Below are 13,870 nucleotides of genomic sequence, written 5' to 3'. Positions count from 1 at the left end.
ATGATTGTTTGTTTAATTTCTGTTCGTTTTGGGTTTCATTTATTCTTTAATAGTAATTTCTGGTCGTTTTGAGTTTGAAATTTAAAATGTATTTGTATCTGCTGAGCTTAAGTTTAAAATGGCCTTTACTTCTCCTTGAAAACTTATTTTTCGGACAGTTTTTTTTAATTAATTCAAGAATAATAACTATTATTTCGGTTCGCCTTAAAAGTAAAAGTGTATTGCAGAAAGAAATTTATAGTTATTTCGATAAAAGCCCAAAACCCCTCGAAAACGGCGACAGACCAAAATGAAAAGTGTACCATTGGTATAAGCATGGTCGAAAACCTCATACAGGGAAATTACAGTCCCCCTTCTTGAACAACAAGGAAAATTGCTTTTTTGCATCGGTAGCACTGATCTGTCTCCCGTTTTTTTTTTTGTTTTTTTTCTTCTTCTTTTTTTCCAGGCCTAGTGGGTTACCAGAACATCATAGAGAAATGCTTAATAGCTCATTCAAAAGCTATTTTTATATTAACGTTCTTTTTATAAATTCTGCCATCTGCAAGTACCATATGGCACTAAAATGGCACTTTTTGTGCCATTCCTCAAGCTGTGGCGATAGAAGGCACCAGAACATCGCAGACAGATTTTTTATAGCTCATGTAAAAAATGTCGCTCATATCTACATTTTTATTATAAAATCAACCATCTGCAAGTTCCAAATGACACTAAAAATGGCACTTTTGGTGCCATGTCTCAAGTGGAAAAGCTGAGGCCATTGGACTAGCAGAACGTATAATAGTTATGTTTAATGGCTCGTTTGAAAGCTAATGCTCATATACACGTGCTTTTTTTTCAATTTTACCATTCGTAAGTGCGATATAGCACTGAAAACAATACTTTTGGCGCCACTTCTTAAGTGGAAAAGCTCTGAAGTACAGAACAGGAGTAGAGTGCTAACTTATACTTTGCTCACTCTATGTTCCTTCCTGTGCTATTTGCTCACTCTATGTTCCTTGGCACCTTTCCATGCTATTTGGGGACACTATGTTCCTTCCTATGTTATTCTATGGGACCTCTACACGTGATTAAACATGTTTTGAAACTACATGCTATTTGCTTGCCTTATGTTCCCTTGAAGGTTTGACGACTACAACAATATACAGTGTAAAGGTTTGACGACTACAAGAATATACAGTGCAAGGGTTTGACGAGTATAAGAATATACACTACAGTTTGACATGCACATTGTAAAAAGCGAGCAGTACGAGCGGGGATTCCCCACTGGTTCCTGAAGTCTAGCTTGTTACACAAGTTTGCTTCAACTCCACGTTTTCAACCAGACTGGTGATTTTTTGGACAATTGCCTTAACTCGAGAGTAGTTTGTTATTAAAAAATTGGATGCTACAATCAGAATTGTTTGATTGACATTTGCAAAAAGGGATAAAGGATTCGCGAATTGGACTCTATGAACGATATTAATTAATGTTTGAATAATAGGAGAGTGAATGATTCTAATTAGTGATTGGATCGCATGAAGATGGAAAAAAAGGATTAAATTGATTATTAGTTAAGGTAACCCCGAAGGGCTTGTTAACTCAGGTAATTTGTTATAAATTTGAAACAACATCAATCTATGAAAATGGCTAACGATGATAGAATGACATTGTGAGTTGACCTATCTTTACCTCTCCGATGTGGTCTTTATAATACAGAAGTGATGGTTGAACAGTGTTGTCAATTTAAAATAGGGTCTAACGTTATAGTATACTAAAAAGTTGATACTAAGAGAGATTCTAATAATGAAATTCAGAACAAACCTTAGAAATCCTTGCAATTCAAGTAGTAAGGTGTATGTGAGTACGAACCGTCAAGGATCATAAGCACCAACGACCCTAACCACCAGATATCTCAACCCCCAAAGATCCCCTATCCCCAAACTCGAAGGGCACCCCCTCCCCTCCAAATTTATGCCCCCCTCCATTTTTTTAATTTTTTTTTTTACTTTTTTTTATTATTTTTTTAACATGATATATTTTTTTCAACTTTTTTTTTACATGTCTTCGAATGAGATGAAACACTTAAAAAAAAATCACATTTAATATTTTTCCAAGCTCAAAATGAGAATGGTATAGATATGTTAGTCATGACCTTTACTATTAGAAAAATAATATTTGTAGTAGCACTTTTTTTTTATTGACTAAATTTTTTTTTGGACTTAGAAATTATACAACTTTTTTTTCAACTTTTTTTTACATCTCTAAATCATATCCGAAAAATAAAATGACACTTTTGATTTAAATTTTAAAACATATTCTTGTGCATACCCATACTCCTATTGATGAGGACTGATGGTTCTCATTCAATATTTTTTCATGAAAAACAAACTATTTTTTTTTTAACAAATTTTTTTTGGACTTCGAAATTATTCAACTTTTTTTTACATCGCTAAATCATATCAGAAAAGTAGAATAACACCTGATTTAAATTTTAAAATATATTCTTGTGCATATTCATACTCCTATTGATGAGGACTGATGGTTCTCATTCAATATTTTTTCATAAAAAACAAACTTTTCTTTTTTAACTAAATTTTTTTGGACTTCGAAATTATTCAACTTTTTTTTTTTAACATATTTTTTCAACTTTTTTTTCTACGTCTCTAAATCATATCAGAAAAATAGAATGACACTTTTGATTTAAATTTTAAAACATATTATTGTACATACCCATACTCCTATTGATGAGGACTGATGGTTCTCATTCAATATTTTTTCATGAAAAACAAACTATTTTTTTCAAGTTATTTTTTTGGACTTCGAAATTATTCAAATTTTTTTTACATCGCTAAATCATATCAGAAAAATAGAATGACACTTTTGATTTAAATTTTAAAACATATTCTTGTACATATTCATACTCCTATTGATGAGGACTGATAGTTCTCATTCAATATTTTTTCATGAAAAACAAACTATTTTTTTTAACTAAATTTTTTTTGCATCAAAATTATTCAACTTTTTTTACATCTCTAAATCATATCAGAAAAATAGAATGACACTTTTGATTTAAATTTTAAAATATATTCTTATGCATACTCATACTCCTTTTGATGAGAATGATGGTTCTCATTCAATATTTTTTCATGGAAAACAAATTATTTTTTTTAACTAGATTTTGTTGGACTTCGAAATTATTTAACTTTTTTTTTTTTAACATCGTATTTTTTTTCAACTTTTGTTTTTACATCTCTAAATCATATCAGAAAAATAGAATGACACTTTTGATTTAAATTTTAAAACATATTCTTGTGCATACTAGAATAATACTAGAATTTTAAAACATATTCTTGTGCATACTATTGATGAGAATTGATGGTTCTCATTCAATATTTTTTCATTAAAAATAAACTATTTTTTTTAACTAAATTTTTTTTGGACTTTGAAATTATTCAACTTTTTTTTTACATCTAAATCATATCAGAAAAATAGAATGACACTTTTGATTTAAATTTTAAAACATATTCTTGTGCATACTCATACTCCTATTGATGAGGACTGATGGCTCTCATTCAATATTTTTTCATGAAAAACAAACTATTTTTTTTTAACTAAATTTTTTTGGACTTCGAAATTATTCAACTTTTATTCAACTATTTTTTTCAACTTTTTTTTACATCTCTTAGAATAACATGAAACATACTTAAAACATAAGAAAATCACATTTAATATTTTCCAAACTAAAAATGAGAATGGTATAGATATGTTAGTCATGAACTTTACTATTCGAAAAATAATATTTGTATTAGCACTTTTTTTTATTGGACTAAATTTTTTTTTACAGAAATTATTCAACTTTTTTTTCAACTTTTTCTTTACATCTCTAAATCATATCAGAAAAATAGAATGACACTTTTCATTTGAATTTTAATACATATTCTTGTGCATATTCAGACTCATATTGATGAGGACTGATGGTTCTCATTCAATATTTTTTAATGAAAAACAAACTATTTTTTTTAACTAAAGTTTTTTTTGGACTTCGAAATTATTCAAATTTTTTTTACATCGCTAAATCATATCAGAAAAATAGATTGAAACCTGATTTAAATTTTAAAATATATTCTTGTGCATACCCGTACTCCAATTAATGAGGACTGATGGTTCTCATTCAATATTTTTTCATAAAAAAAATTTTTTTTAAGTGGTTTTTTGGACTTCGAAATTATTCAACTTTTTTTTTTTTAACATGATATTTTTTCAAATTTTTTTTTACATCTCTAAATCAAATCAGAAAAATAGAATGACAGTTTTGATTTAAATTTTAAAATATATTCATCTACATACCCTCACTCCTATTGATGAGGACTAATGGTTCTCATTCAATATTTCTTCATGAAAAACAAACAATTTTTTTTAACAAATTTTTTTTTGTACTTCGAAATTATTCAATTTTTTTTCTACATCTCTAAATCATATCAGAAAAATAGAATGACACTTTTGATTTAAATTTTAAAACATATTCTTGTGCATACCAATACTCCTATTGATGAGGACTGATGATTCTCATTCAATAATTTTTCATGAAAAACAAACTATTTTTTTTAACGAAATTTTTTTTGGACTTCGAAATTATTTAACTTTTTTTTACATCGCTAAATCATATCAGAAAAGTAGAATAACACCTGATTTAAATTTTAAAATATATTCTTGTGCATATTCATACTCCTATTGATGAGGACTGATGGTTCTCATTCAATATTTTTTCATAAGAAACAAACTTTTCTTTTTGAACTAAATTTTTTTGGACTTCGAAATTATTCAACTTTTTTTTTAACATGATATTTTTTCAACTTTTTTTTCTACATCTCTAAATCATATCAGAAAAATAGAATGACACTTTTGATTTAAATTTTAAATCATATTATTGTGCATACCCATACTCCTATTGATGGGGACTGATGGTTCTCATTCAATATTTTTTCATGAGAAAAAACGATTTTTTTTAACTAAATTTTTTTGGACTTCGAAATTATTCAACTTTTTTTTTACATCTCTAAATCATATCAGAAAAATAGAATGACACTTTTGATTTAAATTTTAAAACATATTCTTGTACATATTCATACTCCTATTTATGATGACTGATGGTTCTCATTCAATATTTTTTCATTAAAAACAAACTATTTTTTTTAACTAAATTTTTTTTGGACTTCAAAATTATTCAACTTTTTTTTTATATCTCTAAATCATATAAGAAAAATAGAATGACACTTTTGATTTAAATTTTAAAATATATTCTTATGCATACTAATACTCCTTTTGATGAGAATGATGGTTCTCATTCAATATTTTTTCATGTAAAACAAATTATTTTTTTTAACTATATTTTGTTGGACTTCGAAATTATTTAACTTTTTTTTTTTTAACATCGTATTTTTTTCAACTTTTATTTTTACATCTCTAAATCATATCAGAAAAATAGAATGACACTTTTGATTTAAATTTTAAAACATATTCTTGTGCATACCCATACTCCTATTGATGAGAACTGATGGTTCTCATTCAATATGTTTTCATGAAAAACAAACTATTTTTTTTAACTAAATTTTTTTTGGACTTCGAAATTATTCAACTTTTTTTTTCATCTAAATCATATCAGAAAAATAGAATTATTCAACTTTTATTCAACTATTTTTTTCAACTTTTTTTTACATCTCTTAGAATAACATGAAACATACTTAAACATAAGAAAATCACATTTAATATTTTCCAAACTAAAAATGAGAATGGTATAGATATGTTAGTCATGAACTTTACTATTAGAAAAATAATGTTTGTAGTAGCACTTTTTTTTACTGACTAATTTTTTTTTTTTACAGAAATTATTCAACTTTTTTTTTCAACTTTTTTTTACATCTCTAAATCATATCAGATAAATAGAATGACACTTTTCATTTAAATTTTAAAACATATTCTTGTGCATATCCATACTCCTATTGATGAGGACTGATGGTTCTCATTCAATATTTTTTAATGAAAAACAAACTATTTTTTAAAAAAAAATTTTTTTTGGACTTCGAAATTATTCAACTTTTTTTACATCGCTAAATCATATCAGAAAAATAGATTGACACCTGATTTAAATTTTAAAATATATTCTTGTGCATACCCGTACTCCAATTAATGAGGACTGATGGTTCTCATTCAATATTTTTTCATAAAAAAAAAATTTTTTTTGAAGTAGTTTTTTGGACATCGAAATTATTCAACTTTCTTTTTTTTTTAACATGATATTTTTTCAACTTTTTTTTAAATCTCTAAATCAAATCAGAAAAATAGAATGACAGTTTTGATTTAAATTTTAAAATATATTCATCTACATACCCTCACTCCTATTGATGAGGACTAATGGTTCTCATTCAATATTTCTTCATGAAAAACAAACAATTTTTTTTAACAAATTTTTTTTTGGACTTCGAAATTATTCAATTTTTTTTCTACATATCTATATCATATCAGTAAATAGAATGACACTTTTGTTTTAAATTTTAAAAACATATTCGTGTGCATAGACATACTCTTATTGATGAGGAATGATGGTTCTCATTCAATATTTTTTCATGAAAAACAAACTATTTTTTTAACTATTTTTTTGGGACTTCGAATTTATCTAACTTTTTTTTACATCGCTAAATCATATCAGAAAAATAGAATGATACCTTTGATTTAAATTTTAAAACATATTCTTGTGCAAACCCATACTCCTTTTGATGAGGACTGATGGTTCTCATTCAATATTTTTTCATGAAAAACAAACTATTTTTGTTAACTAAAAATTTTTTTGGACTTCGAAATTATTCAACTTTTTTTTACATCTCTAAATCATATCAGAAAAATAGAATGACCCTTTTGATTTAAATTTTAAAATATATTCTTGTGCATACTCATACTCCTATTGATGAGGACTGATGGTTCTCATTTAATATTTTTTCATGAAAAACAAACTATTTTTTTTAAATAAATTTTTTGGGACTTCGAAATTATTCAACTTTTTTTTAACATATTTTTTTTTTCAACTTTTTTTTATATCTCTTAGAATAACATGAAACATACTTAGAACATAAAAAAATTCACATTTAATTGGAATAAGCAAACACCCGCCCAGACAAACAGGCAAAAAGAGTGAGAGTGGCAAAAACACATACAAATACATAGATTCAGACACACAAACCGAGAAAGACATGCATTTGGAATAAGCAAACACCCGCCCAGACACACAGGCAAAAAGAGTGAAAGAGACAATAACACATAAAAATACGTATATCCAGACACACAAACAGATAAAGATATGCATTTGGAAAAAGCAAACACACACCCAGACACACAGGCAAAAAGAGTGAGAGAGAAAAAAACACATACAAATACGTAGATTCAGACACACAAACCAAGAAAGACATGCATTTGGAATAAGCAAACACCCGCCCAGACACACAGGCAAAAAGAGTGAGAGTGACAAAAACACATAAAAATACATAGATTCAGACACACAAACCGAGAAAGACATGCATTTGGAATAAGCAAACACCCGCCAAAACACGCAGGCGGAAAGAGTGAGAGAGACAAAAACACATACAAATACGTAGATTCAGACACACAAACCGAGAAAGACATGCATTTGGAATAAGAAAACACCCGCCAAGACACACAGGCTGAAAGAGTTAGAGAGACAAAAACACATACAAATACGTAGATTCCGACACAAAAACCGAGAAAGACATACATTGGAATAAGCAAACACCCACCCAGACACACAGGCAAAAAAAAGAGTGAGAGAGACAAAAACATATATACAACTAAGTAGATAAAGACACACAAACCGAGAAAGACATGCATTGGAATAAGCAAAAAACCGTCCAGACACAAAGTCAAAAAGAGTGAGAGAGACAAAAACAAATACAAATACGTAGATTCAGACACACAAACCGAGAAAGACATGCATTGGAATAAGCAAACACCCGCCCAGGCACACAGGCAAAAAGAGTGAGAGAGACAAAACCCATACAAGTACGTAGATTCAGACACACAAACCGAGAAAGACATGCATTGGAATAAACAAAAACCCACCCAGACACACAGGCAAAAAGAGTGAGAGAGACAAAAACACATACAAATACGTAGATTAAGACACGCACACCGAGAAAGACATGCATTGGAGTAAGCAAACACCCACCCAGCCACACAGGCAAAAAGAGTGAGAGACCAAAACACATACAAATGCGTAAATTCTGACACACAAACCGAGAACGAAATGCATTTTAATAAGCAAACACCCTCCCAGGCACACAGGCAATAAGAGTGGGAGAGACAAAACACTAAAAATGCCAAGATACGGACACAAAAAGAAAGATAGCCTTGAATTGTACTAAGCTAATAACAGCCCAGGCACAATGACAAAAGAGAGTGAGAGACAAAAACACATAAAAATACGTAGAATCAGACACACATTCCGAGAAAGACATACATTGGAATAAGCAAACACCCTCCCAGGCACACAGGCAAAAAGAGTGAGAGAGACAAAAACACATACAAATACGTAGATTCAGACACAAAAACCGAGATAGACATGCATTGGAATAAACAAACACCCGCCCAGACACACAGGCAAAAAAGAGTGAGAGAGACAAAAACACATACAAATACGTAGATTCAGACACAAAAACCGAGAAAGACATGCATTGGAATAAGCAAGCACCCGCCCAGACACACACGCAAAAAGAGAGAGAGAGAGACAAAAACACATACAAATACGTAGATTCAGTCAAACAAACCAAGAAAGACATTAATTTGAATAAGCGAGCACCCGCCCAGACAAAAAGGCAAAAAGAATGAGAGAGACAAAAGAGCAAAAAAATATGTAGATTAAGACGCGTACAATGTGCCAGACAAGTATTTGAATAAACAAGTACCCGCCCAGACACACACGCTAAAAGACTGAGAGAGACAAAAGCACGAACAAATATATAAATTCTGACACACAAGCCAAAACAGACATGCATTGGAATAAGCAAACACCCGCCCAGACACTCAGGCAAAATGAGTCAGAGAGACAAAAACACATACAAATACGTAGATTCAGACTCACAAACCGAAATAGACATACATCGGAATAAGCTAATACCCGCCCAGACACTCAGGCGAAATACAGTGAGAGAGACAAAAACACATAAAGATTCCAATATTCAGACACAAAAAACCGAGAGAAACATGAATTGTAATAAGCAAAAACCGCCCAGACACACAGGAAAAAGGAGTGAGAGAGATAAAAACACATACAAATACGTAGATTTAGACACAAAAACCGAGAAAGCCATGGAGTGTACCCCGCGACGGCGCATACATAGTGAGAGAGACATGCTAAGTCGACATAGCTTTATTTCATTTTTAAGGTTAATTTAGACTAGGTTACGTGCGCGCACGTAACCTCCCAAAAAATTTAGTTTGTTTTTCATGAAAAAATATTGAATGAGAACCATCAGTCCTCATCAATAGGAGTATGAGTATGCACAAGAATAAATTTTTAAATGAATAATTTCGAAGTCCAAAAAAAATTTAGTTAAAAAAATAGTTTGTTTTTCATGAAAAAATATTGAATGAGAACCATCAGTCCTCATCAATAGGAATATTAGTATGCAAAAGAATATGTTTTAAAATGTAAATCAAAAGTGTCATTCTATTTTTCTGATATGATTTAGAGATGTAAAAAAAGTTGAATAAATTCGAAGTCCAAAAAAAATTTAGTTAAAAAAAATAGTTTGTTTTTCATGAAAAAATGTTGAATGAGAACTATCATTTCTCATCAATAGGAGTATGAGCATGCATAAGAATATGTTTTAAAATTTAAATCAAGTGTCATTCTATTTTTCTGATATAATTTAGCGATGTAAAAAAAAAAGTTGAATAATTTCGAAGTCCAAAAAAATTAGTTATAAAAAATAGTTTGTTTTTCATGAAAAATATTGAATTAGAATCATCAGTCGTCATTAATAGGAATATGGGTATGCACAGGAATATATTTTAAAATTTAAATCAAAAGTGTCATTCTATTTTTCTGATATGATTTAGAGATGTAAAAAAAAAGTTGAATAATTTCAAAGTCCAAAAAAAATTTTTATTCAAAAAAAGTAGTTTGTTTTTCATGAAAAAATATTGAATGAGAACTATCAGTCCTCATCAATAGGAGTATGAGTATGCACAAGAATATGTTTAAAATTTAAATCAAAAGTGTCATTCTATTTTTCTGATATGATTTAGCGATATAAAAAAAAGTTGAATAATTTCTAAGTCCAAAGAATTTTGTTAAAAAAAATAGTTTATTTTTCACGACAAAATATTGAATGAGAATCATCAGTCCTCATCAATAGGAGTATTGGTATGCACAAGAATATGTTTTAAAATTTAAATCAAAAGTGTCATTCTATTTTTCTGATATGATTTAGAGATGTAAAAAAAAATTTCATAATTTCGAAGTCCAAAAAAAATTTAGTTAAAAAAATGGTTTGTTTTTCATGAAAAAATATTGAATGAGAACCATTAGTCCTCATCAATAGGAGTGAGGGTATGCACATGAATATATTTTAAAATTTAAATCAAAAGTGTCATTCTATTTTTCTGATATGATTTAGATATTTAATAAAAAAGTTTAAAAAATATCATGTTAAAAAAAAAAAGTTGAATAATTTCGAAGTCCAAAAAAATTTAGTTAAAAAAATTGTTTTTTATGAAAAAATATTGAATGAGAACCATCATTCCTCATCAATTGGAGTATGGGTATGCACAAGAATATATTTTAAAATTTAAATCAGGTGTCATTCTATTTTTCTTATATGATTTAGCGATGTAAAAAAAATTTGAATAATTTCGAAGTCCAAAAAAATTTAGTTAAAAAAAAATAGTTTGTTTTTCATGAAAAATATTGAATGAGAACCATCAGTCCTCATCAATAGGAGTATGGGTATGCACAAGAATATATTTTAAAATTTAAATCAAAAATGTCATTCTATTTTTCTGATATGATTTAGAGATGTAAAAAAAAAGTTGAATAATTTCGAAGTCCAAAAAAAAATTTTTATCAAAAAAATATTTTGTTTTTCATGAATAAATGTTTAATGAAAACCATCAGTCCTCATCAATATGAGTATGGGTATGCACACGAATATGTTTTAAAATTTAAAACCACAATGCCTTTCTAATTTTCTGAGATGATTTAGCGATGTAGAAAAAAATTGGATAATTTCTAAGTCAAGACAAATTAGTTTCAAAAAATAGTTTGTTTTTCACGAAAAAATATTCAATGAGAATCATCAGTCCTCATCAATATGAGTATGGGTATGCACAAGAATATGTTTTAAAATTTAAATCAAAATTTTCATTCTATTTTTCTGATATGATTTATAGATGTAGAAAAAAATTGAATAATTTTGAAGTCCAAACAAAATTTAGTTAAAAAAATAGTTTGTTTTTCATGAAAAAATATTGAATGAGAACCATTAGTCCTCATCAATAGGAGTGAGGGTATGCACATGAATATATTTTAAAATTCAAATCAAGTGTTATTCTTTTTTTCTGATGATTTAGAGATGTAAGAAAAAAGTTGCAAAAATACCATGTTAAAAAAAAAAGTTGAATAATTTCGAAGGCCAAAATAAGAATATTTGTTAAAAAAAGTGTTTTTCATGAAAAAATACTTAATGAGAATCATCATTCCTCATCAATTGGAGTATGGGTATGCACAAGAATATATTTCAAAATTTAAATCAGGTGTCATTCTATTTTTCTGATATGATTTAGCGATGTAAAAAAAAGTTGAATAATTTCGAAGTCCAAAAAAAATTTAGTTAAAAAAAATAGTTTGTTTTTCATGAAAAATTATTGAATGAGAACCATCAGTCCTCATCAATAGGAGTATGGGTATGCACAAGAATATGTTTTAAAATTTAAATGAAAAGTGTCATTCTATTTTTCTGATATGATTTAGATGTAAAAATAAGTTGAAAAAAAAAATTTGAATAATTTCCAAGTCCAAAATAAAAATTTAGTCCAATAAAAAAAAAAGTGCTACTACAAACATTATTTTTCGAATAGTAAAGGTCATGACTAACATATCTATACCATTCTCATTTTTAGTTTGGAAAATATTAAATTTGATTTTCTTATGTTTTAATTATTTTTAATGTTATTCTAAGAGATGTAAAAAAAAGTTGAAAAAAAAAAAAAAAAAAGTTGAATAATTGCTATTTCCAAAAAAATTTAGTTTAAAAAAATTAGTTTGTTTTTCATGAAAAAAATATTGAATGAAAACCATCAGTCCTCATTAATAGGAGTATGAGTATGCACAAGAATATGTTTTAAAATTTAAATCAAAAGTGTCATTGTATTTTTCTGATATGATTTAGATGTAAAAAAAAGTTGAATAATTTCGAAGTCCAAAATAAATTTAGTTAAAAAAAATAGTGTTTTGCATGAACAAATATTGAATGAGAAGCATCAGTTCTCATCAATATTAGTATGGGTATGCACAAGAATATGTTTTAAAATTTAAATAAAAAGCGTCATTCTATTTTTCTGATATGATTTAGATATGTAAAAAAAAGTTGAAAAAAATACCATGTTAAAAAAAAAAAAAAAAAAAAAAAAAGTTGAATAATTTAGAAGTCCGAAAAAATTTATTAAAAAAAAAATAATTTGTTTTCCATGAAAAAATATTGAATGATAACCATCAGTCCTCATCAATAGGAGTATGAGTATGCATAAGAATATGTTTTAAAATTTAAATCAAAAGGGTCATTCTATTTTTCTGATATGATTTAGAGATGTAAAAAAAAAGTTGAATAATTTCGAAGTCCAAAAAAAATTTAATTAAAAAAATTGTTTGTTTTTAATGAAAATATATTGAATGAGAACCATCAGTCATCGTCAATAGGAGTATGAGTATGAACAAGAATAGGTTTTAAAATTTAAATCAAAAGTGTCATTCTATTTTTCTGATATGATTTAGCGATGTAAAAAAAAAGTTGAATAATTTCGAAGTCCAAAAAAATTAGTAAAAAAAATCGTTTTTTTTCATGAAAAAATATTGAATGAGAACCATCAGTCCTCATCAATAGGAGTATGGGTATGCACAAGAATATGTTTTAAAATTTAAATCAAAAGTGTCATTCTATTTTTCTGATATAATTTAGAGATGTAGAAAAAAACGTTGAAAAAATATCATGTTAAAAAATAAAAAAAAAGTTGAATAATTTCGAAGTCCAAAAAAATTTAGTTCAAAAAGGAAATTTTGTTTTTTATGAAAAAATATTGCATTTGAACCATCAGTTCTCATCAATAGGAGTATGGGTATGCACAAGAATATATTTTAAAATTTAAATCAGGTGTCATTCTATTTTTCTGATATGATTTAGCGATGTAAAAAAAAAAGTTGAATAATTTCGAAGTCCAAAAAAAATTTAGTTAAAAAAAAATAGTTTGTTTTTCATGAAAAAATATTGAATGAGAACCATCAGTCCTCATCAATAGGAGTATTGGTATGCACAAGAATATGTTTTAAAATTTTAATCAAAAGTATCATTTTATTTTCTGATGATTTAGAGATGTAAAAAAAGTTCAATAATTTCTAAGTCCAAAAAAAAATTTAGTCCAATAAAAAAAAAGTGCTACTACAAACATTATTTTTCTAATAGTAAAGGTCATGACTAACATGTCTATACCATTCTCATTTTGAGTTTGGAAAATATTAAATGTGATTTTTTTTTGTTTTAAGTATGTTTCATCTCATTCGAAGACATGTAAAAAAAAGATGAAAAAAATATATCATGTTAAAAAAAAA

This window comes from Artemia sp. Qi Xiang Cuo, chromosome 4 (assembly GCF_049724085.1).
Source record: "Artemia sp. Qi Xiang Cuo chromosome 4, ASM4972408v1, whole genome shotgun sequence".
Classification (NCBI taxonomy): Eukaryota; Metazoa; Arthropoda; class Branchiopoda; order Anostraca; family Artemiidae; genus Artemia; species Artemia sp. Qi Xiang Cuo.
The sequence above is the reverse complement of the archived record's forward strand: the minus strand, read 5'-3'. Positions refer to the sequence as shown.